The 23,807-nt window shown below is 38.6% G+C and overlaps 1 pseudogene; it reads right to left on the bottom strand.

The window, feature by feature from the left end:
- Positions 1 to 3,169: 3,169 nt before the first annotated feature.
- Positions 3,170 to 23,807, bottom strand: part of LOC128055478 (placental prolactin-related protein 1-like) — a 46,299-nt pseudogene continuing 25,661 nt past the window's right edge.

Below are 23,807 nucleotides of genomic sequence, written 5' to 3'. Positions count from 1 at the left end.
AACATTTCATGCAAAGATGGGCTCAATAAAGGACAGAAATGGTCTGGACCTAACAGGAGCAGAAGATATTAAGAAGAGATGGAAAGAATACACAGAAGAATTGTACAAAAAGGATCTTCACGACCCGGATTATCACGATGGTGTGATCACTCATCTAGAGCCAGACATCCTGGAATGTGAAGTCAAGCGGGCCTATGAACAAAGCTAGTGGAGGTGATGGACTTCCAGTAGAGCTATTTCAAATCCTGAAAGATGATGCTGTGAAAGTGCTGCACTCAATATGCCAGCAAATTTGGAAAACTCAGCAGTGGCCACAGGACTGGAAAAGGTCAGTTTTCATTCCAATCCCAAAGAAAGTCAATGCAAAAGAATGCTCAAACTACCGCACAATTGCACTGTCTCACACGCTAGTAAAGTAATGCTAAAAATTCTCCAAGCCAGGCTTCAGCAATACATGAACAGTAAACTCCCTGATGTTCAAGCTGGTTTTAGAAAAGGCAGAGGAAACAGAGATCAAATTGCCAACATCCGCTGGATCATGGAAAAAGCAAGAGAGTTTCAGAAAAACATTTATTTCTGCTTTATTGACTATGCCAAAGCCTTTGACTGTGTGGATCACAATAAACTGTGGAAAATTCTTCAAGAGATGGGAACACCAGACCACCTAACATGCCTCTTGATAAATCTGTATGCCAGTCAGGAAGCAACAGTTATAAATGCACATGGAACAACAGACTGGTTCCAAATAGGAAAAGGAGGACGTCAAGGCTGTATGTTGTCACCCTGCTTATTTAACTTCTATGCAGAGTACATCATGAGAAACGCTGGACTGGAAGAAACACAAGCGGAATCAAGATTGCTGGGAGAAATATCAATAACCTCAGATATGCAGATGACACCACCCTTATGGCAGAAAATGAAGAGGAACTAAAAAGCCTCTTGATGAAAGTAAAAGAGGAGAGTGAAAAAGTTGGCTTAAAGCTCAACATTCAGAAAACAAAAATCATGGCATCCAGTCCCATCACTTCATGGGAAATAGATGGAGAAACAGTGGAAACAGTGTCAGACTTTATTTTTTGGGGCTCCAAAATCACTGCAGATGGTCATTGCAGCCATGAAATTAAAAGATGCTTACTCCTTGGAAGAAAAGTTATGACCAACCTAGATAGCATATTCAAAAGCAGAGACATTACTTTGCCGACTAAGGTCCGTTTAGTCAAGGCTATGGTTTTTCCCGTAGTCATGTATGGATGTGAGAATTGGACTGTGAAGAAGGCTGGGCACTGAAGAATTGATGCTTTTGAACTGTGGTGTTGGAGAAGACTCTTGAGAATCCCTTGGACTGCAAGGAGATCCAACCAGTCCATTCTGAAGGAGATCAACCCTGGGATTTCTTTGGAAGGAATGATGCTAAAGCTGAAACTCCAGTACTTTGGCCACCTCATGCGAAGAGTTAACTCATTGGAAAAGACTTTGATGCTGGGAGGGATTGGGGGCAGGAGGAAAAGGGGACGACTGAGGATAAGATGGCTGGATGGCATCACTGACTCGATGGATGTGAGTCTGAGTGAACTCTGGGAGTTGGTGATGGACAGGGAGGCCTGGCATGCTGCAATTCATGGGGTCGCAAAGAGTCGGACACAACTGAGCCACTGAACTGAATTGAACTGTGGGATCAAGACCATCCCCATGGAAAAGAAATGAAAAAAAGCAAAATGGCTGTCTGGGGAAGCCTTACAAATAACTGTGAAAAGAAGAGAAGCGAAAAGCCAAGAAGAAAAGGAAAGATAAAAGCATCTGAATGTAGAGTTCCAAAGAATAGCAAGAAGAGATAAGATAGCCTTCTTCAGCAATCAATGCAAAGAAATAGAGGAAAACAACAGAATAGGAAAGACTAGAGATCTCTTCAAGAAAATTGGAGATACCAAGGGAACATTTCATGCAACGATGGGCTCGATAAACGACAGAAATGGTATGGACCTAACAGAAGCAGAAGATAGTTACTCTAAAAGAAGAGAGAATGGTATCTCACTTCTCAGATAAATGTATTTTAAATCCATCTTTCTGATCTACTCGGTGTCTATGTGACCAGTTGGTCAATTGTCCAGAATCCAGTGGTGGACAGATGCACACCAGTATTTCTGCCGTTCAATAGTTCAGAGTGTTTATGATACATGGGTTTCCTGTGAGCTGCTTAATTTTCTTCAGATGGTGTTTGCAGAGTGGGGGAAACAGAGAGACTGTGGTGACTACTGCAGGTGGGGAGCTGTGGGGAGCCCTCCCCAATGTGAGGCTACAGTAACAAGTGTGTGGCCAGAATGGACCCTGCATGACCACACTGTGGAAATCCATTTCCATTGTTTTTAAGCCTGTGATATTTTGTTATAGCAACCCAGAAGGACTAAGACAGCATCCTAACAATCTTTAGACAGTTCAGTAAACCTCATGCTATTTATACAATGGCTCAAATCATTTATATTGTCTGATGTAACACTGTGATAGCTGGCTGACAGTTCGTGCCTGGCTTTCATAAAGAATCCTGAGAATTCAGTCTTCTTGGTAGCATGACCAGAACCATGAACAATTGTTTAATTCTTTGATTCTAATAATGTGACCTAGAATAACTGGCTTTGATTCTTAAGTAATCTCTTAATGATCTTCTTTGTAATGCCAGCTTCTGTTATTTGTGACTAATTTTTTTGTGTGTGTATGTGGTTTACTTATTTATTTATTTATTTTTACTTTACAATATTGTATTGGTTTTGCCATACATCAACATGAATCCAACACAGGTATACACATGTTCCCCATCCTGAACCCCTCTCCTTCCTCCCTCCCCGTACCATCCCTCTGGGTCGTCTCAGTGCCCCAGCCCCAAACATCCAGTCATGGATCGAACCTGGACTGATGATTCATTTCTAATTTTAATACGAGCTTTATTCTCTCAATTGTAGGGGTGGATTTTCTTTTGATTTTCTATTAAATGAAAATAAGATACGTTGACAAATTGCCCTCTTAGAGTTTGACATCGCTACAGAGTCTTTGTTTCTTTTTTTTAAGAGGGGACCCATTTCACAGAACATGCATTAAAAGGCTATAAATTTCAAATAAGCTTGCTATGGGATAGATCATTATGACCATCTCAGACCTGGATGGCATGGATGTGGATTTAGCACTCAATATGTAGGCATGCCAGGAATATGTTATAAAGGTCCATTATAAGAAAATCCCTGTGCAGGCACTGGAACAGGTTATAAAATGCAGACTGACGCACATCTTCATCGCTGGACATCAGGGATGGGAGTTCTGACCAGTAAACATGAGCCTTCAACATCTTCCGCATTGCTGGAATAATCATCTGAATATCCAAAAGATAATGACTTCTTATGTGTTTTATTAGGATTTGCTTATCTTTGTTCCTTCTAAATATCAAATTAAAATTTGGGGATGACATATGAATATAAAACTATCTAGATATGGATTTTGGACCAGCCTGTGAGAAAACTATTAGTAATCTAAAAAGTAGAAGTGTAACTCAAGTATAGTTTTAACTTTCTCTCTTCTTCCTTCCTATTCTCATCCTTTGATTTGAGAACAGAGAAAGAAGACAAGCAGAATTTCAATAGCAGATGTACTGGGTTACCTTGAAGAAAATGCTGATCTTGGAAATTCTGTTCTCTAGTTCTCTTACTCTTGAAAATATTTCAACCACCAGTGCCCAAGAAGAGGCACGCTTTTGGGGTAATTATGTGCTATGCAGGGAAGGCTGCATATGTCAAAAATTGCAGTGAAATTCTGATTCCTTTACAGTAGAGTCTATCACTATGAATGACTAGACTCCTGCTTTATATAGTAGCAGTCTAGAATACAGAAGTCATGAATCTTTTTCTTACAAAATGAGATATTTCCAAACTTCTTACGCATTACAGAGGTCACCTCTTTCATTCATGAAAACGGCAAGAAAGCCCTCTGCAGGATGCTCACCTGGCAGAAATGTCTCTCTATGAATTCTTGAAGTTCTTCTACTTTTTTCACGTTCTCTTTGGCACTTGATAGGATAGTTTCTGAGACTTCTTTCATACTGTGCAATCCGTGACTAGAAGATTCAGAGGTCTATTCCAGGAGTACAGGAAAATGAGTATCCACTTGCTAAGATCTTCAATCTAAGCAACCAGAAGAAACAGTCTCATTAAAATAATCATAATTCAGTGGTTTTGGTAACATGTGATCTTTGCTCAGAGCAGCTGACCTAAAAAACTCTTGGTTATTCCTATGTGTATGCAGAGATTTTAGAGGGTAGTGAAAGTTGGAAAAGTATAAAATGTAAGCTAATAGTTCACACTTTGCTGAATTATTAAAAAATCTAGTTTATTTTAGGAAGTAATTCTTCTGATGCATTCGAATTTATAACATGAAGAATTTTCTTTTTTCCCCTGAAATTCTACTACCACTCAGTGAGTTCTTTTATGTTTGTATATTTGCGTGAGAGAAATCTAAGTATTTACGGCAAGTCAGTACGTGCCTGCAGTGCCTGACCCAGGAAAGAGGGATTCCACTTGTGTCCACGTCATTGTCACCCAGTGATTCATTTGTATTAATGAATCAGATGAGTCCTTCATATTGATGTTTGATCGGTAATTGTTTTATGATATTACAACAAAGAGACAAGGAAGAAGACATGGCATTCCTAAACAGGCTTCTCTCCTCAGCTGATCCCAACACCAGCCTCCTGCTGATATCAGAACAGTCTGTTTTGTTGACATGTCTCCGGGCAGAAAATGGCACAGTGTTGTCATTAGTAACAGCATCAGTGGGATTCACAATGGAGGGTTTTCCCCTCTAGTTCACCACTACTAGCAGAATTGAGCATGAAAATCCTGGGGACTGAAGATCTCTAGTTAATATGCTTGATTTCTTTACAGCCATGAACTGTTTTACTGATAAAAACAGAGAACTGAATAGATTAAATATAGTAATGCACGTAAAATGCTCAGTAAAATGTACGGTCATGTATTAACTCTCAGTAAACTTTAAATTTAAGCTTATTGAAAAATCCCTCCTCTTTTTTCTCTTTGACTTTTTCCTTTACTTGATCATCCTCTTTATTAATGAGCTTGACAGAGGAAAAGAATGCTGGTATCATTAAGAAAGTTGTAGAGAGAGAAGATAGTATTTTAAGGGGGGATGCATGTGAAAATATTTTAAACAATGTTAGGATGAAGGATAATACAGGAAATCAGAAAAAAAGATGTTATAACTGTGAAAATTTGGAGCTGCCATAAATGATTGAGGCTTGATATGTAAACTTTGCTGTCCTCAGAACAGAAGCAATTGTTGCAGCCGTGTGAAGCAAGGCAACGTTTTATAGGCTATTGTGGGGGAGACTTACAAAATAAGAATAAAAGGTGACAGAGGAGTCATTGAGAATGAGAAACGAAGGAGGTGTCAGAGAAGTACAAGCAGAATCAGGAGAGCCTTGAAAGGCAGATGCGGGGACTCTGGTGGTGCAGTATAGGACTCTCATGTAGAATTCACTAGTAACAGGGAGTACGCAAAACTGGGGTTTCTTTCTTACATATTCATGAATTTTGCAATCTTATAGTTTACACATGGAAGTTCCCATTCATTTCCTGTTTCCATCCAGAATAATAGCTGCAGTCCTGTGTCTAATGCCTTGGTTGAACTAAAGTTGTCTGCATGGACAATTTATAGATCTGTTATTTATATTGCTACTACAGATCTTTAGTCATCCCTTGATTTTGCTCATGCTTCATCAACTGCATAATATAATTTCTCTTCAATTGCTTATTGTTCCTCCACCTTTTTCTGCATGTACATTTATCATAACCTCTAATAATCTGAAGCCTGGTAACCTACATACTGTCTCATTTGATAAGGTGAAAAACCCAGGTGAAAGACTCACATCCGTCTCTTCGGCTTCTTCTCTTTCTTTGGGAGTATTGAGGGAATCGATATGGCAGCTAATGGTGGCATTGATATTGTACAGTTTGCCCTTGGCATATTTTTCTTCTGGAAAGTGATCAGGCAATTAATTATGGTTTTTGGGCATTAAATAGATGAACCCATTACCAGAACATTAACATGTTTGACAGTCATGTAATTTTTTTAACAGGAGGCATCACAAAATTTGAAAGTTATTCTTTTCCTACATTTTCTATACATTGCCCCTATAAAAATGATTTTACATCTAACTTTTCTAAGTTCAACCTTTTCCCGTCTCTATTTTATTATTATATTATTTTTTAGTACTTGACTCAAATATAGTACTTTTGTACCAATACTTGGTGCTTCCCAGGTGACAGTAGTGGTAAAGAACATTCCTGCCAATGCAGGAGATATAACAAGACTCAGGTTTGACCCTAGGTGAGGAGCATCCCTTGCAAGAGGGTACAGCAGCATACTCCAGTATTCTTGCCTGGCCAATCCTATGGACAGAGGAGCCTGTTGGACGACAGTCAGTAGGGTTGCAAAGAGTTGGACCCAACTGAAGTGACTTAGAATGCATGCATGCACCTCTATTTAACCATTTAGCCTCTTGTTTACTGTGGGTTAGAGCCAATATATTCTCTTATAAAGTTTTATACAGTTATGACTTTGATTTATCCACACACCAAAAAGCTTAGTGTTCATCCCAGGTGCAAATACAATGTTGTTTATGGTGACAAAATTGGAATGGCAGAAAAACTTGTCATAAAGTTATAGGAAATACTAAGAAAAGGACTGAGAATAATAAGAGTAGAAAAATTTAGCTAACATATTGATAGAGAAAAACTACTCTTTAGCGAAAGTTATGAACACTTAAAGATAATACTTGGAAGATTTGGAAAAAATGGGTAGTCAAAAATGGAGGATGAAACAAAAACTAGTGAGTAAAAAGAACTTCATCAATTTAATAGAAACCTTTAAAACCGCTTTTTATTAGCTGTCTGCTCTACTGTGTGCTCCTTGATTGACCTAAAGGATTAACATACAACTTCCAGATACCTTCATCAGAAACAGAATAATTGTTTCCAATTGTAAATTCCCATTCTACTATACCTCTAAAGCTATACATTGCAAATCTTACAACAATAACTTGTAGCATTAAAAAAAAAAAAAACTAACAGAATTCACCTTTGTGACCAGGATTCAGCTTTGTTTGACATGTTCCATCCACCCAGTTCACTGCAGAGCAGTTCTCATTCTTTGGCTATTTATTCTGAACCTGAAGAAGAATGCCCAGAGAGACACTGAAGGACCAGAAAATCAACATGGTCCCCTTTCCTCAGTTCAGTTCATTTCAGTCGCTCAGTCCTGTCTGACTCTTTGCGACCCCATGAATCACAGCATGCCAGGCCTCCCTATCCATCACCATCTTCGGAGTTCACTCAAACTCACATCCATCGAGTCGGTGATGCCATCCAGCCATCTCATCCTCTGTCGTCCCTATCTCCTACTGCCCCCAATCCCTCCCAGCATCAGAGTTTTTTCCGATGAGTCAACTCTTCACATGAGGTGGCCAAAGTAAAGGACAGTTTTAGCATCAGTGCTTCCAAAGAACAATCAGGACTGATCTAATTTAGAATGGACTGATTGGATCTCCTTGCAGTCCAAGGGACTCTAAAATGTCTTCTCCAACACCACAGTACAAAAGCATCAATTCTTCAGCACTCAGCGTTATTCACAGTCCAACTCTCACATCCATCCATGACTACTGGAAAAACTATAGCCTTAACTAGACAGACCTTAGTGGGCAAAGTAATGTCTCTGCTTTTGAATATGCTATCTAGGTTGGTCATAACTTTCCTTTCAAGCAGTAAGTGTCTTTTAATTTCATGGCTGCAGTCACCATCTGCAGTGATTTTGGAGCCCCCCAAAATAAAGTCTGACACTGCTTCCACTGTTCCCCATCTATTTCCCATGAAGTGATGGGACAAGATGCCATGATCTTAGTTTTCTGAATGTTGAGCTTTAAGCAACTTTTTCACTTTCCTCTTTCACGTTAGTTCTTTATGTCAGGTAATATTATGGACTGAATGTGTTTTCTTCAAATTCATGTGTTTGAGCCCTAACTGCCAAAGTACCTTGTTTTGAAAAGGGTTCTGAATTTTGGGACCCCATGGACTATAGCCCACCAGACTAATCTGTCAATGGGATTTCTCAGCCAAGAATACTGGAGTGGATTGCCATTCCCTTCTCCAGGGAATCTTCTAGACTCAGGCAAAGAACCCAGGTCTCTCACATTGTGGGCAGATTCTTCTCCATCTGAGCCACCAGTGAAGCCCATTAAGGTTAAATGAGCTCTTAGGGTGGAACACTCATCCAATAGGTTTAGTGTCTTCATGAAGTGAAACACCAGAGAATTTTCTCTGTGTCTCTGTGTCTTTTCCTCTATCTCTCTTCCCTACTGACCACCCTGTGTGAGGAGGCATGGAGAAGCCAGCCTGGTAAGATAAATTCTTACCAGAACCTAACCTTGCTGGCACCCTGATCTGGGACTTCTAGCCTCCAGAACTGTGAGGAAATAAATTTCTGTTGTTTATTTCACTGAGTCTATTGTATTCTTTTATGGCATTGTGGCTGACAAATACAAACTCATTTATTTTGGAAATTTACAAAAGAAATTGAATGAAAGGAAATTGAAAAAGTTATTGCACTTCTTAGGAATCTTTGAGATATCGCAAAACTGACCCTTTCTTTGACTTGCACATCTTATGAGCTGATGGCTTCTTTGACCTAGAGACTGTGTTATTTGAAGTTTGGCTGATGCAGCCTTTTTGTTGCAAGCACAGTATAGCTAGTCACTTATGCGAAGGTTCCATCTGGGAGCCTGGCCAGCTACAGTCCATAAGGTTGCAACAGCAAGACATGACTTAGCAAGTAAACCAACACCACCATAGTACTTACAAACTCAGTGAACATTATCCAGGAAAGGCCAAAAATGTAGTGGGACAGCATGGTGGCTTGAGAAACAGGTCTGTAAGGGATTCCAGGGGGATGTCAAACATGTCAGGAAAGCAGGATGGGCATGAGTTGCCTTGGTACAGGAGCAGATTTGACATGACCACCAGCAGCAGCAGGCAGGACCCTGTTTAAATAAAACCATGAGCCATTCTGAGATGATGTAGTCACCTGAGGTTATCAAGTCATTCCTGTGGAGGGAAGCCATTTTTTTTCCCTGTTGCTCTGAGCAGGAGTTGGTGCTGTAGTACCTGGGGTGGGGAAGAAGGGGTGCCTTCTGTATAAATTTAGATGGATGATGATATTTGCACAGATAGATAGTTGAAGAAGTAGGTTACTCCCTGCATTTTTCTATTGCTCCCAGAAGAACTTCTGTGCTCTAAAAACATTTGGAACTTAATTCTGAGCCAGACTGTATAGGCCATATTTTTAAGACAGTTTAGTGTTGGAACTCTGCAGACTCTGACAGGGAGGCCCTCAAGGAGTTTGTAATTGTTTCACTCTACATTGACTAACGCTTGAATTTTAGACACTGAAATAACAAGAAAAGTCCAGTTGATCTGTGTGGTTTACCATCACACTGGGGTGAGAGTAAACACATGACTGATTGATCGCTACTATCGCGTTCAAAGAGAATACTAAGAGAAAAATGGTACTGTACCTTGGACCTGCTTACTCATCTTGGTAACCCCATGCATGTCTGTGATACTTTCCCAAAAGCTTTAAAACATCTTAAAATTTGTGTTTCACAGGAACCCTGTGAGACAGCCTTAATCTTCACTATGATCATCAAGTTATGTTAAGGAAGATGCAATGACTTGGAGAGGGCAAGTAATTTTCCCCAGGCCCCATTATTAGCAGATGCAGGTGACTGGGCACCAATACACTCATCTGTTCACTTCCTGATGTCACATCACACATGCCTGTGGCTCTTGGTCTGCATGTGTGTAACCAGGACCACATCGGGAGCTGTGATGACTCTGCTTAAAGAGAAAAATATTTTGTCTTTGACTGCGAAACAGCAGTGATCTGAGAACACTGGTTTTATCCACTTGTTCTGCTCTGTCTATAAAACACTCACTGTTAAATAAATTCTTTGACTATCAGTGTGGGGGCCTGGTTCTCCTGGCTAGCCTTTCTTCTAGGCATCTTGACAGCTCTTCTACTTTTATGCATCTTTAATCCTCTCGTTACATTTGCTCCTTTGAGAAAATAGCAATTTATCTCCAAATGGTAATACAAGAATATTACCTGGTCAGCACTAATACAACGTCATTGGCTCTGTGAACAAGGCCTGCCTTTTCCTGACTTTGACTTTTTAAGGATCAAATTTATCTGTCTGGTCTGGAGTACATCCTGACAACCCATGGAGCTTAGTTTTTGAACCATCTCCAAACATCTTCTCTCTGATACTAGAACCAGACCTTCATGCTTCCATGATGTATTGTAATATTTCAGAAATTATTCCTGGCCCTACCTTTGGCAACAGAAGCATAAAATCATTGACTCTTGCAAGCATGATTTTAATATCACTTTTCCTGTCCATCCTTTGTAGGTAAGCAGAATTTAAGACTGAAGTGAGCAAGAATTGAGTTTGGACAAGAGAACTGATAAAATAGAAATTTTATCCTCCTGAATGAGATCTGAACATGATTCCTTTTCCAATTTACCAGAATAGTGGTAATTTAATTAAGGATAAATATTAACCGTTACTAGGTTTTCTCTGCTCTTAGTTAGTTTAAAGGGGCATGGTATCTAAGAATAAAATGGTTATTTAAAATTAGGCTATGAAAATACACTTTCTAACACCATACACAAAAATAAACTAAAATGGAATAAAGATCTAAATGTAAGACCAGAAACTATAAAACTCCTAGAGGAGAACATATGCAAAACACTCTCTGACATACATCACAGCAGGATCCACTATGACCTACCTCCCAGAATATTGGAAATAAAAGCAAAAATAAACTAATGGGACCTAATCAAAATTAAAAGTTTCTGCACAACAAAGGAAACTATAAGCAAGGTGAAAAGACGGCCTTCAGAATGGGAGAAAATAATAGCAAACAAAGCAACTGACAAAGAATTAATCTCAAAAATATACAAGCATCTCCTGAAGCTCAATTTCAGAAAAATAAACGACCCAATCAAAAAATAGGCCAAAGAACTATACTGACATTTCTCCAAAGAAGACATACAGATGGCTAACAAGCACGTGAAAAGATGCTCAACATTACTCATTATCAGAGAAATACAAATCAAAACCACAATTAAGTACCACTTCACAGCAGTCAGAATGGCTACAATAGAAAAGTCTACAAGCAGTAAATGCTGGAGAGCGTGTGGAGCAAAAGGAACCCTCTTACACTGCTGGTGGGAATGCAAACTAGTACAGCCACTATGGAGAAGAGTGTGGAGATTCCTTAAAAACTGGAAATAGAACTGCCTTATGACCCAGCAATCCCACTGCTGGGCATACACACTGAGGAAACCAGAATTGAAAGAGACACATGTACCCCAATGTTCATCGCAGCACTGTTTATAATAGGCAGGACATGGAAACAACCTAGATGTCCATTAGCAGATGAATGGATAAGAAACCTGTGGTACATATACACAATGGAGTATTACTCAGCCTTTAAAAAGAATACATTTGAATCAGTTCTAATGAGGTGAATGAAACTGGAGCCTATTATACAGAGTGAAGTAATCCAGAAAGAAAAACACCAACACAGTATACTAACACATATATATGGAATTTAGAAACATGGTAATGATAACCCTGTATGCGAGACAGCAAAAGAGACACAGATGTATAGAGCAGTCTTTTGGACTCTGTGGGAGAGGGAGAGGGTGGGATGATGTGGGAGAGGGAGAGGGTGGGATTATATGGGAGAATGGTACTGAAACATGTATAATATCATATGTGAAACGGATCACCAGTCCAGGTTCGATGCATGATACAGGATGCTCGGGGCTGGTGCACTGGGATGACCCAGAGGGACGGTACAGGGAGGGAGGTGAGAGGGGTCAGGATAGGTAACATATGTACACTTGTGGCAGATTCATGTTGATATATGGCAAAACCAATAAAATATTGTAAAGGAATTAGTCTCCAATTAAAATAAATAAATTTATATTTAAAAAAAGTTTTAAATAAATTGATACAGCCAAAAAAGAAAACAAAAAGGATACAGGAAAGAAATGGTGACTCTATTAAGTGGTAAATATCAATAAATAGATACATATAAACAACAAAAAAAAATGTGGTACATATATACAGCAGAATATTACTCAGTCATTGAAAAGAATGAAATAATGCCGATTGCAGCAACATACATTGTTCCATATGTAGGTCCATAGATGGACCTAGAGAGTCATGCTGAGTAGATTAAGTCAGACAGAGAAGGAGAAATATCATACAATATTCCTTACAAGTGGTATCTAAAAAGAAATGATACAAATGAACTTACTTACAAAGCAGAAGGAGACTCACACACTCAAGAAATGAACTTATGGTTGCTGGGGGGAAGGGATAGTTAGGGAGTTTGGGATGGTCATGTGCACACTGCTACATTTAAAATGAATAACAACAAGGATGTATTGTATAGCATATGGAACTCTGTTCAATTATGTGGCAGCCTGGATGGGAGGGGAATTTGTGGGAGAATGGATACATAGATATGTATAGCTGAGTCCCTTCATTCACCTGAAACTATCACAAAATTGTTTAACTGTTCCCCAATACAACACAATAAGTTCAAAGTGTGGAGAGAAAAGACTCCAAAAATAAAATAAAACTGAAAAAAAAAGGAAAATAAAAGAAGCGGTTCTCAAAAGTAAGACATATAAGTTGGAGAAACTTGGGACTGTATCTATCATCAACTAAATAGCTTATTGTGACAGGAAAGTAGAATAATAGCTTGTATAAGATAGATGTATTTGTGTGCATCTATTTCTGTGCATGTATACATGTGCTATGCATAAATGTATGCTTAATTCCTTCATGGAACTATGGACCTTATAAAATTCGATTTTATTAGAGCCAGTAAATATAGCAGATATCCTAATTCCTAATGTAATTGATCATGTATTGGTAGATGACTAACCATATGATTTTTTCTCTAACAACTTCGAGGGGTGGGACTGGAGGATGGTGGGAAGGAGGTCCAAGGGCAAGGGAACATAGGTATACCTAAGGCTGATTCATGTTGATGTTTGGCCAAAAGCAGTACAGTATTGTAAAGCAATTCCCCTTCAATTAAACATCAATAAATTCAATTATTAAAACTGTTATTGGGGATCATATAACAGAGGGTCTGACTGGAAACTCATGGTGTCAATTATTATTGGTCATTGATTCATTAACTTTATAGTTGAATGAGAAAAGTAAACTAACAAACACTACTGTCTGTGATTTAGTGCCATAGCAAGCCATAATCCTTGTCTGTGTTCGCTTTTAGGTGGTATAGTGCCCAAACTTTGAAACTGAGGCTGTTCCCAGAAGCTCACAGTCGTGAGTCCTGCCCAGGGTGTTTGTCCCTGATGCTGGAGGCTTCTGTTCGCTGGTCACTAAGGCCGAAATTTTCTCTGCTGAGCATTCCCTGGGTCTATCATGTGCACAAGTTTTTATATTTTGGCTTTCTAATTTGACTCTCTTATTGTTTTGACCAGACTACCAAGTCTCTTTATGATTTATTTTTCTGACCCATTTGTGCTTTGATTTTTCTGATGCTCATTAGTGTATTTGCTTCCATATCTACCTCTCTGAGTAGTTTCCAGCATCTACATAAACCCTACCCTATTCTCTTACTGTCTGGATTTGGGCATTTAGCATCAGCATATTTTTATGAAGTTCATTTTTCTTCTGGTGCTGTTTCTGGTACACAGCTTAAGCTGGTTGGCTCACATCTGGCCTGTTCGTGTTGTCTCCAAATAATTAGAGAACTCTGCTTTCTTTCTAGGCATACAGCTCCTTGTTTTGAAACCATTGCTAATTTTCTGATTTCACTTCCTGCCACACAAGCTTTGTCTTTCTCTACCTACTGTAACTTGAGCACCATGTGCCTCTATGTTGGTATTACTATTTAAATCACTATCAACCTAGTATAGCAGAGAATTAAAGGGAATAAAATTACAATAGCATTAGGAATAATACATTCCCCTAAATTATAATCCAGTAATGCTCCCAGTTTTAAATGACTTTCTATCCATGTATTGTTGAGGTCCCCTACACATTTTTCCTTACTAGAAGTTCCAATTTTGAAATAGAATGTTGAAAATGATGGAGTGAACATTCTGAAAATCACCTTGGATTTTAGATGCCTCAAGATTAAGTATGTAATTATTATTTTTTTATAATTAATGTGGCTATTCTTAGCACATATAACTCGGTGTAGGGTAATTGCTATTGAGTGAAGGATGTATACTATGAACTGTAATCACCAAAAAGGTGATTGAAAACAAAGAAAGCAATATCAGGAAGACACAGGTTTCTTTTTTGGAAGGAAAAACTTACAGTGTCTTTCATCTACCGTCTACTCTTCAGATTTTTAAAAACACAAACTCTTCCTTTGCTCATTTAATAATTTTGGTTGTTTGATTTTTTTTCCTGCTGAGTTTCATGAATCTCTTATATATACTGGATATGAAGCCCTTACCAAACATGTGATTTGCAAATACTTTTTTTTCATTCCATAGGTTGTCTTTTCATTTTAATGATGGCTTCTTCTACTCTGCACAAGGTATTGAGTTTGATGCAGTCCCACTAGTTTATTCTTGCAGCTCTTGCCTTTGCTTTTGATGACTGAGTTGTTTGAGTTGCTTATATTTTGGAAAGCAATCCTTTACCAGTTGTTTTATTTGCTGCTATCTTCTCCCATTCTTACCAAAAGACTCAGACTGGCTGAATGGATACAAAAATAAGACCCATATATATGTTGTCTACAAGAGACCCACTTCAGTCCTTGAGACACATACAGGTTGAAAGTGAGAGGATGAAAAAGATATTCCATGCAAATGGAAATCAAAAGAAGGCCAGATTGGCAATTCTCATATCAGAAAAAATAGACCTTAAAATGAAAACTATTATAAGAGATAAAGAAAGACACTAACAAATGATTAAGGGACCAGTCCAAGAAAAGACATAGCACTTTTAAATATTATTTACCCACAATAGAGCACCTCAACACATAATGTAAACACTAACTGACATAAAAGGGGAAATTGACAGTAACACAATAATAGTAGGGCACATTTTCACTGCAGCTGTACCAGTGGGCAGATCATCAAAACAGAAAATTAATAAGGAAACATAAGCCTAAAGGGAAATATTCGAGCAAACAGACCTAATTGATATTTCATACATTCCATCCTAATGCAGAAGAATATACTGTCTTCTCAAGTGCACATGGAACATTTTCCTCATCTTGGGTCACAAATCAAACCTCAGTAAATTTAAGGAAATTAAAATTATATCAAGTATTTTCTCTGACCACAACAGTATGAGAGTAGATACCGATTATACGGGGGGAAAAATCTGTGAAGAACACAAACACATGGAGATTAAGCAACACATTTCTAAATCATGAACAGGTTACGGAAGAAATAAGGGAAATCAAAGCATTCCTAGAAACAAGGAACAATGAAAACGTGATGATCTAAAACCTAGAGGAAGCAACAAAAGCAGTTCTAAGAGGGAAGTTTTTAGAAATACAAATTCTACCTCAAAAATCACGTTGAATTGACAACCTAACTTTATGTATCTCTAACTCTTTAAATTTCTTTTATCAATGTCTTAAAGGTTTTGTATAAAATCTTTCAACACCTTGCTTACATTTATTTCTAAGTGTTTTATCATTTTCTGATGCAATAGCAAATGGGATTGTTTTCTTTATTCCACTTTCTGATAGTTTATTGTTGATATCTAGGTCGGCAACTGAATTTCGTATATTGGAATATGATAAACATAATGTATGCTACATCTTTAAAGAATAGAGATTTTCCCACAAATAAGACATTTTCCCACAAATAAGATCAAGAAGTATATGACAAGATTCTTAGCATCATTAATAATCAAAGGAGATGCAGATCAAAAGCACAACAGATATCACCTCATACCTCTTTGAATGGCTAGTACCAAAATGTAAGAAATGACAAATGTTATTGAGGATGAGGAGAAAAAGGAGTGCTTATGCACTATTGGTAGGGATGTATACAGGTGCAACTCCCATGGAATCATAGTGTGGAGGTTCCTCAAGAAATTTAAGAGAACCGTTATGTCACTTTTGGATATATAGTCAAAGGAAATGAAATCATTGTCTCAGAGAGAGATCTGTATTCCCATGTTCATTGCAGCATTATTCACAGTAGCCTTGGTATAGAAACAAGAATCCTTCAACAGGGGAATGGATGAAAACAATGTGATGCGACATATAGAGATAAATATCACTTAGCCGTTAGGAAAAGAAACCCTCCCATTTGTGGCTACATGGATGTAACTGGAGGGCGTTACACTAAATGGACTAAGTCATAGAAAGACAAATACCATATGATCTCAATTATAAGCAATCTCAAAAAAAAAAAAAAAAAAAAAAAAACCAGATGGAACTCAGAGTAGAAAAATGATTGCCAAAGACTGGAGGGTAGGGGAAATAGAAAGAGATTTTGAAAGGTTACACACTTTCATATATAAAAAATTAATAAGGTCTGAAGATCTAAATTTTAGCTTCATGATCTAATCATGAGACCTAATCATGAGTTTGAGCAAGCTCTGGAGTTGGTTATGGATAGGGAAGCCTGTGTTGCTGCAGTCCACGGGGTCACAAAGAGTCGGAAATGAATGAGCAACTGAACTGGACTGAGGATCTGATGTAGAGAATGGTTACCTTAACTAATAAGATTGTGTTGTAATTTTAAAATTGTCTGAGAGAGTGGACATCATCAAGGGACATCACTGACCCGATGGACATGAGTTTGACTAAGCTCTGGGAGTCTGGGATGTACAGGGAAGCCTGGCATGCTGCAGTCCATGGGGTCTCAATTAGTCGGCACAACTGGATGACTGACTCAGCTGGAGACAGTGGAACTTACCTGTGTCCTCTTCAAAAAGCAAAAGTTAAACATGTGTGGTGATGGCAATGTTACTTAATAGAAAGGGAAACTCGTTCCAAAAATACATGCACAAATGGGGGTACACAAGATGCCGAAGGGGTAGGTGGAAGTGGGGTACACCTCTCTCCGCGGATGCATCAAGAACGTCTAAAGATGCCGCAGTTCTCACAGAAGACAAGGTGAATACTGGAGGGACTCCCTGAGTACTGAGAAGGATTATCTGGATCCATACAGAACTTGGTAGGACAAAGGAAAGAAGGGACAAGGTGGAGGGAAAGAAGGAGGAGAGCAAGGGGACCAGCCTGCATCAGTGGAAGAGGGACCTGAAGTGCAGGGGAGAGATCCCCACGTCCATGGCCGTTCACTGGGATGGGAGAGGCATTTGAGCAGTTGGGGAGTGAACTCACTAATCTGGGACAGTCTGAACAGAGTGAGAACCACATAGACAAGCCATGCTGCAGCCTTTCATACCTCGGACAGGGTTGTGAGTCCAGTGGTGTCCGCGGAAGCTGGGAGCTGGAGCCATGGGGATTGTGGAATGATCCCAGGGAGAGGACTCCTGTTGACTGTGGGGAGTCAGGCTGATGGGATGGGATGGAGGAAATCTGCTGCATGGGATGCTTCTTAAGGAAAGCCAGGAGGCCATAAAAGAGAGTCCAACTGCCTGCGTAGTAGAGCTATCTCTTTCTCCATGCTGGTACCTGTAGGGTTAGCAATAGAGAAAGACTTCAGTGAAGGTGGTCCTTGAGTGCCTGAGCAATGCACTAAGCAATGGAGAATTTTGAATGTCTATATACCCGACCCTACCCTATTCTCTGTCTAAATTTTGTGTTTTACCATCATACTATTTTATGAACTTAAATTTCTTCTGGTAGAGTTTCTGGTTTACAAATTAAGCTAATTCCCCACATCCGACTCTTTCTTGGTGTTTCAAGAAACTCTCAGAACCTTCCTTCCTCTTAAGGCCATACTGACCTTTACTTTACTGCCAATGTTGGCTTCCCATACTTTGACTTCTTGCCTAATATATTCTTTCTTTCTCTACTCACTGTAAATTTACCAGTAGGTGTCCCTATTAGTATTAATAGTTATGATAAATTATTAACCTGATGCAGTAGAGAATCAAAAGGAATAAAGTTACAGCAATAATAAGAAATTACCCCAAATTATAATCCATTAATGCTCCCATTTAAAACTGATTTTCTATCTATATATTATTGAGGTCTCAACTCATTTTCCTTCCTAGGTGGCTCAATTCTGAAATGAAATATAGAAAACAATGGAGTGGTAAACTCTGGAAATTGCTTTCCTTTTGATATGCCTCATTAGTAAGGATGCAAATATTAGGTTTTTTCCCACAGTGGGGCTGTTCTTAGTACACATTACAGCTCACTGTGGGGTGATTGCTATTGATTGAAGAATGTACACATTGAACTGTAATTATTAAACAAGTGAGTGGAGATTAAGAAGGTAATGCCAGGAATGCACAGGCATTTGTTGTTCTAGAAGAAAAACCTTGCTGGGTCTCTCATCTACATTCTAATCTTCAGATTTATGGAAACTCTTACTTTTATTATGCTCCATTAAATTTTTGGATTATTTGGGTTTTTTACCCCTTGAGTTGTATGTCTCATGTATTTTTGGATGTTAAGCCCTTATCAAATATATGATTTGGAAATATCTTCTGTCAATCTGTAAGTTGCCGTTTGATTTTGCTGATGTTCCTTTGTTTGGAGTTTGATGTGGTCCCACTAGTTTGTTTTTGCAATTGTTGCTTTTGTTTTTGGTGTGAAACCCAAAAAACAATTGCAAAGACCGATGGCAAGAAGATTACCTCAGTGTCTTCTTCTCAGTGTTTAATCACTTAAAGTCTTATGTTCAACTTTTTAATCTCTTTTTAGCTGATTTTTCGTCATGGCAAAGACAGGGGTACAGTTTCATTTTTTCATAGGACTACCAGTTTTCCCAGTGCCATTTTTGACAAGCTTGTCCTTTCTCCTCTGGACAGTCTTAGCTCCTTTTTCCTAAGCTAATCGACAATATATGGGTGTGTGTATCTTTCTGGCTTGCTATTCTGCTCTGTTGATCTATGTGTCTGTTTTCGTGCCAGAAGCAAATCATTCTGTTTTGATTACTATAGCTTTCTAATACAATTTGAAATCAGCAACCCTAGTCGAAACTTTGTTCTTCTTTCTCAAGATCACTTTTATCTTTGGTGTTTTGTGATTTAATACAGCATAATAGACCAAGAAGAGATGGAAAAAATACAAAGAAAACTATACAAAAACATATCTTAATGACCCAGATAATCACAATGGTATAGTTTCTCACTCAGAGCCAGAAATTCTGAATGTGAACTCCAGTGAGTCTTAAAAAGCACTGCTGTCAACAAAGCTAGTGGAGGTGATAGAATTCCATCAAAGCTATTTAAAATCCTGAAAGATGATGCTATTAAAATGCTCCACTCAATATGTCAGAAAATTTGGAAAAGCCAGCAGTGACCAGAGGACTGGAAAATGTCAATCTTCATCCCAGTTCCTAAGAAGGACAGTGTTAAAGAATGTTAAAGCCACTGAACAGATGCAGTCATCTCCAATGCTACTAAGGTTATGATCAAAATCTTCCAGGCTAGGCTTCAGAATTATGTGAACCTTGAACTTCCAGATGTTCAAGCTGGGTTTAGAAAAGGCAGAGGAACCTGAGCTCAAATTGGCAACATTTGCTAAAACATAGGTATAGCAAAGGAATTCCAGAAAATCATCTGCTTCATTGATCTCACCAAACTGTGTGGATCATAACAAAGTGGAAAATTCTTAAGGAAATGGGAATACCAGACGAACCTTAGCTGTCTTCTGAGAAACCTGCATGCAGTTCAAAATGCAACAGTTAGAAGCAGACAAGGAACAATAAACTGGTTCAAAATTGGTGAAGGAGTCCATCAAGGCTGAATATTGTCACCCTGCTGATTTAACTTATATGCAGAGCATGTCATGCAAAATGTTGAACTGGATGAGTCCTAAAGGCTGGAATCGAGATTGCTGGGAGAAATATCAACAACCTCAGATATGTGAATGATACCGTTCTAATGGCAGAAAGCGAAGAGGAAATAAAGAGCCTCTGATGGAGGTGAAAGAGGAGAGTGAAAAAGCCGGTTTAAAACTGAATGTCAAGAAAGCTAAAATCATGGCATCTGGTGCCATCACTTACATGCAAATAGAAGGGGAAAAGGTGGAAGCAGTGACAGACTTCCTCTTCTTGGGCTCTAAAATCACTGTGGATGGTGACTGCAGCCATGAAATTAGAAGACGATTGCTTCTTGGCAGGAAAGCTATGACAAACCTAGACAGTGTGTTAAAAGCAAAAACATCACTTTGTGGACAGAGGTCTGTATAGTCAAGGCTAGGCTCTTTCCAAAAGTCATGTGCACATGTAAGAGCTGGACAGAAAAAAAAGAAGGCAGAGTGCTGAAGAATTGATGTTTTTGAACTGTGGTGCTTTAGAAGACTCTTGAGAGTCCCTGGGCACCAAGGAGTTCAAAACCAGTCAACCTTAAAGGAAATCAACCTCATATACTCTTCAGAAGGACTAATGCTGAAGCTGAAGCTCAAGCTCCAATACTTTGGCCACCTTATGTGAACAGCTGACTCATTGAAAAAGACCCTGATGCTGGGAAAGATTGAAGGCAGAAGAAAAAGAGGGTGACAGAGGATGAGATGATTGGATGGCATCACCAATTCAAATGGCATGAACTTCAGCAAATTCTAGGAGACGGTAAAGGACAGAAAAGTCTGGCGTGTTGCAGTCTATGCAGTCAGTAAGAGTCAGACATGACCTGGCAACTGAACAATAACAACAGTTTTATACAAGTTGTAGAATTTTTTTGTTTGTTTTGTGAAAAATGCCTTTGGATTTTGAAAGAGATTGCAGTGAATACGTAGATAGCTGTGGATAGAATGGATGTATTAACAATATTAATTTTTCCAGTCAATAAATATGAAATATGTTCCTTTTGTGTGTTTTAAACATTTCTTTCATGAGTGTCTTGAATGTTTTCATACATAGATCTTTCAACACCTTGCTTGAATTTATTTCTAAGTATTTTATTTTTTTGATGCAATTGTAAATGGGATTATTTGTATTTCTATAATGTGTTTTGGTGTATGGATAGATAACTGAGTTTTATACATTCAAATACAGTATACAAAATGCATGCTATTTTTTACAGAATAGACAATTTTCCCCCAAATAAAAAAATTTTTAATCTGGGCAGTTTTTTATCTGTACCTATCAAAACCCTGCAATTCCCTGGGTATATACCAGGAGTAATCTATAATTCCTTAGTCCATGGCTTCGTATCAACACCACAGAGCATTCAGTATGGATGAAGCTTTGGGTTACCTTAGCCAAGACAGACTCCTCGTTGGGTGCCATGGTCTCATACTGTGTTCTCCCAAAATTCATATGTTGAAAACCTAATCCCCAAAGTGACGATTTTAGATGGTGGGACCATTTGTAAATAATTAGGTCATGAGTTCAGAACCCACATGAAGGCAGATGGCACATAAATGGGATTATGGCTCTTGTGAAAGAGGCCTGAAATACTTGCTCATCCCTTTTATTTAGGGATATATCCAGGAAGAGGCTCTCACTCACTCAACCATGCTGGCACCCTGATCTTGGACTTCTAGCCTCCAGAACTGTGATAAAAAACAAACAAACAAACAAACATGGTTTATAAACCACCCAGCCTTTGGCATTTTGTAATAGCAGCCTGCATGCACTAAAACACTGGATATGGTTAAGTGCTAAAAAAAAAAAAAAATTGTCAATCTTGTTTTCCCTTCCTAGGTCTTGAATGTGGAACAGGTAGCATAGATATTCAATTCCAGGGGCACGTGGTGACATACTCCATAGAGCTGTACATTTCCTTCAAATTGTAGTTCTTTGACATGCTCACCTGGGAAGATATTTTCCTAGATGTAATTAACATTTAAACCAATAGATTATGGATTTTATGCAATCAGTTTAGGGTGTTAAGAGCAAAGATAGAGGTTTCCCAAAGTAAAAGCAATTCAGCCTGGAGACGGCACCATTACTGCTACCCCAGTCTCCAGCCTGTCAGCCTAAAGGTGAAGCAACTGGACCCTAAGGCCTGTCACTGGGTTCTCATCAGATCCTAACATAATTGCTCTTTGACTTAGAAAACTTATCTTCAATTCTCTAGGCCTTGGTTTTCTCAACTAAACAAGGAAATTAGAGTAGAAAATTTTTACATTTCCAAAGAGTATGCAAATTTCTGTATAAAACATGATCCCAAACTGAGGTTTTATTCTTTTTCCTGAAAAGGAAATTATCGGTCATGAAGCCTCCTTGTTTGGATCTCTTCTACTTCGCATTTTCTTCTCTATCTCACTGTGTATTTCTCTAGCTTAGCTTTAAGAAAAATCCCTTGATAGAAATAATTACTTGATTATTATGGAATACTACTTTTATCTTTGGTCTTTCATTGAAAAGCAGAAGTTGTAGTTAGGCACACTAGTGAGAGAAACTGTTTCTAAATGTCAGTATGTCACCTTGAGGAATTTTTCTATGTGTAGTTGCTAAGTCGAGTCCAACACTTTACAACTCCATGGTCTGACGACCCACCAGGCTCCTCAGTCCATGGGGATTCTCTAGGCAAGAATACTAGAGTGGTTTGACATGCCCTCTTCCAGGGATCTTCCTGACTAGGGATGGAATCCAGGTCTCCTGTACTGCAGAGGGACTCTACTGTCTGAGCCAACAGCTCCTGATAAAATGATTCTTGACGTATACATATGTGTGATTTGTCTACTTTTGTTTACTGCAACAGTGTTGTTTTTTTTTTTTTCCAGTTAACATGTCAGTCCAGTTTCTATTCACCTGAAAGCAATCTAGAATGCAAGTTCTTTCTGAAAGGAAAAAAAAAAAAAAACACACAAAAGGAACTTTTATCTGGAATAGCAGTTAAGATTCTGTCCTATTCAGCCTTTTTGTCAGTGATCGATTATCACATTATCTTAGGACATGAAACTGTGAGGGCTAGTGTAGGAGGAATACAAGATCAAACAGGTTTTAGTTCACTGTATGCTGTGAGAGCAGCTCAAAAATTCATTGAAATTTTATTCTGCACGAATAAAAGTGTTTCATTGAACAAACACCTAAGCAAGGTCTGCTGGATGCAAAGAATGGACAGCAGTGAAGAGCACACATGTGGACTTTGTGAATTAGGACTTAAATTTTAATAGAAAATCAGAAATGAGTTGAATTTCAAAGTTAAATGTTGCGCCACAATTGGGATACCTGTTGAGAGGGACAAGCACAGAATGCCATATGTCCACATAACAAGGAGACCTGAGCTGTGTCAGAGTCAGGAAACGGTGTTTGGAGGTGATTGTTTTTACAGAGATCTGAAAGATGTCAAGGAGGTAATCATGTAAGAGAGAAAGGGTGTTCCAGGGAGAAGAAGGCATTTATAAGGGGCTTTAGCCATATGTGAGAATATAGAGTAAGAACAGACATGCCAGGATTGAACCTTCAAGGAATTCAATTTACTTGGTAAAACTTATGCTAACTGGACAATGAATACACGGTGGAATATGATCAGTTCTGTGAAAGAGATAAGAATCAAGTTATGCAGAGCATAGGAGATATTTCCTTTCGCCGGGTAATTCGGTAAAGATTCATCTAAACCTAGGAAACCTGGTTTCTAT

Source organism: Budorcas taxicolor, chromosome 11 (genome assembly GCF_023091745.1).
Source record: "Budorcas taxicolor isolate Tak-1 chromosome 11, Takin1.1, whole genome shotgun sequence".
Lineage (NCBI taxonomy): Eukaryota > Metazoa > Chordata > Mammalia > Artiodactyla > Bovidae > Budorcas > Budorcas taxicolor.
Note: the sequence above shows the minus strand (reverse complement) of the source record. Positions and strands in the feature narration are given on the sequence as shown.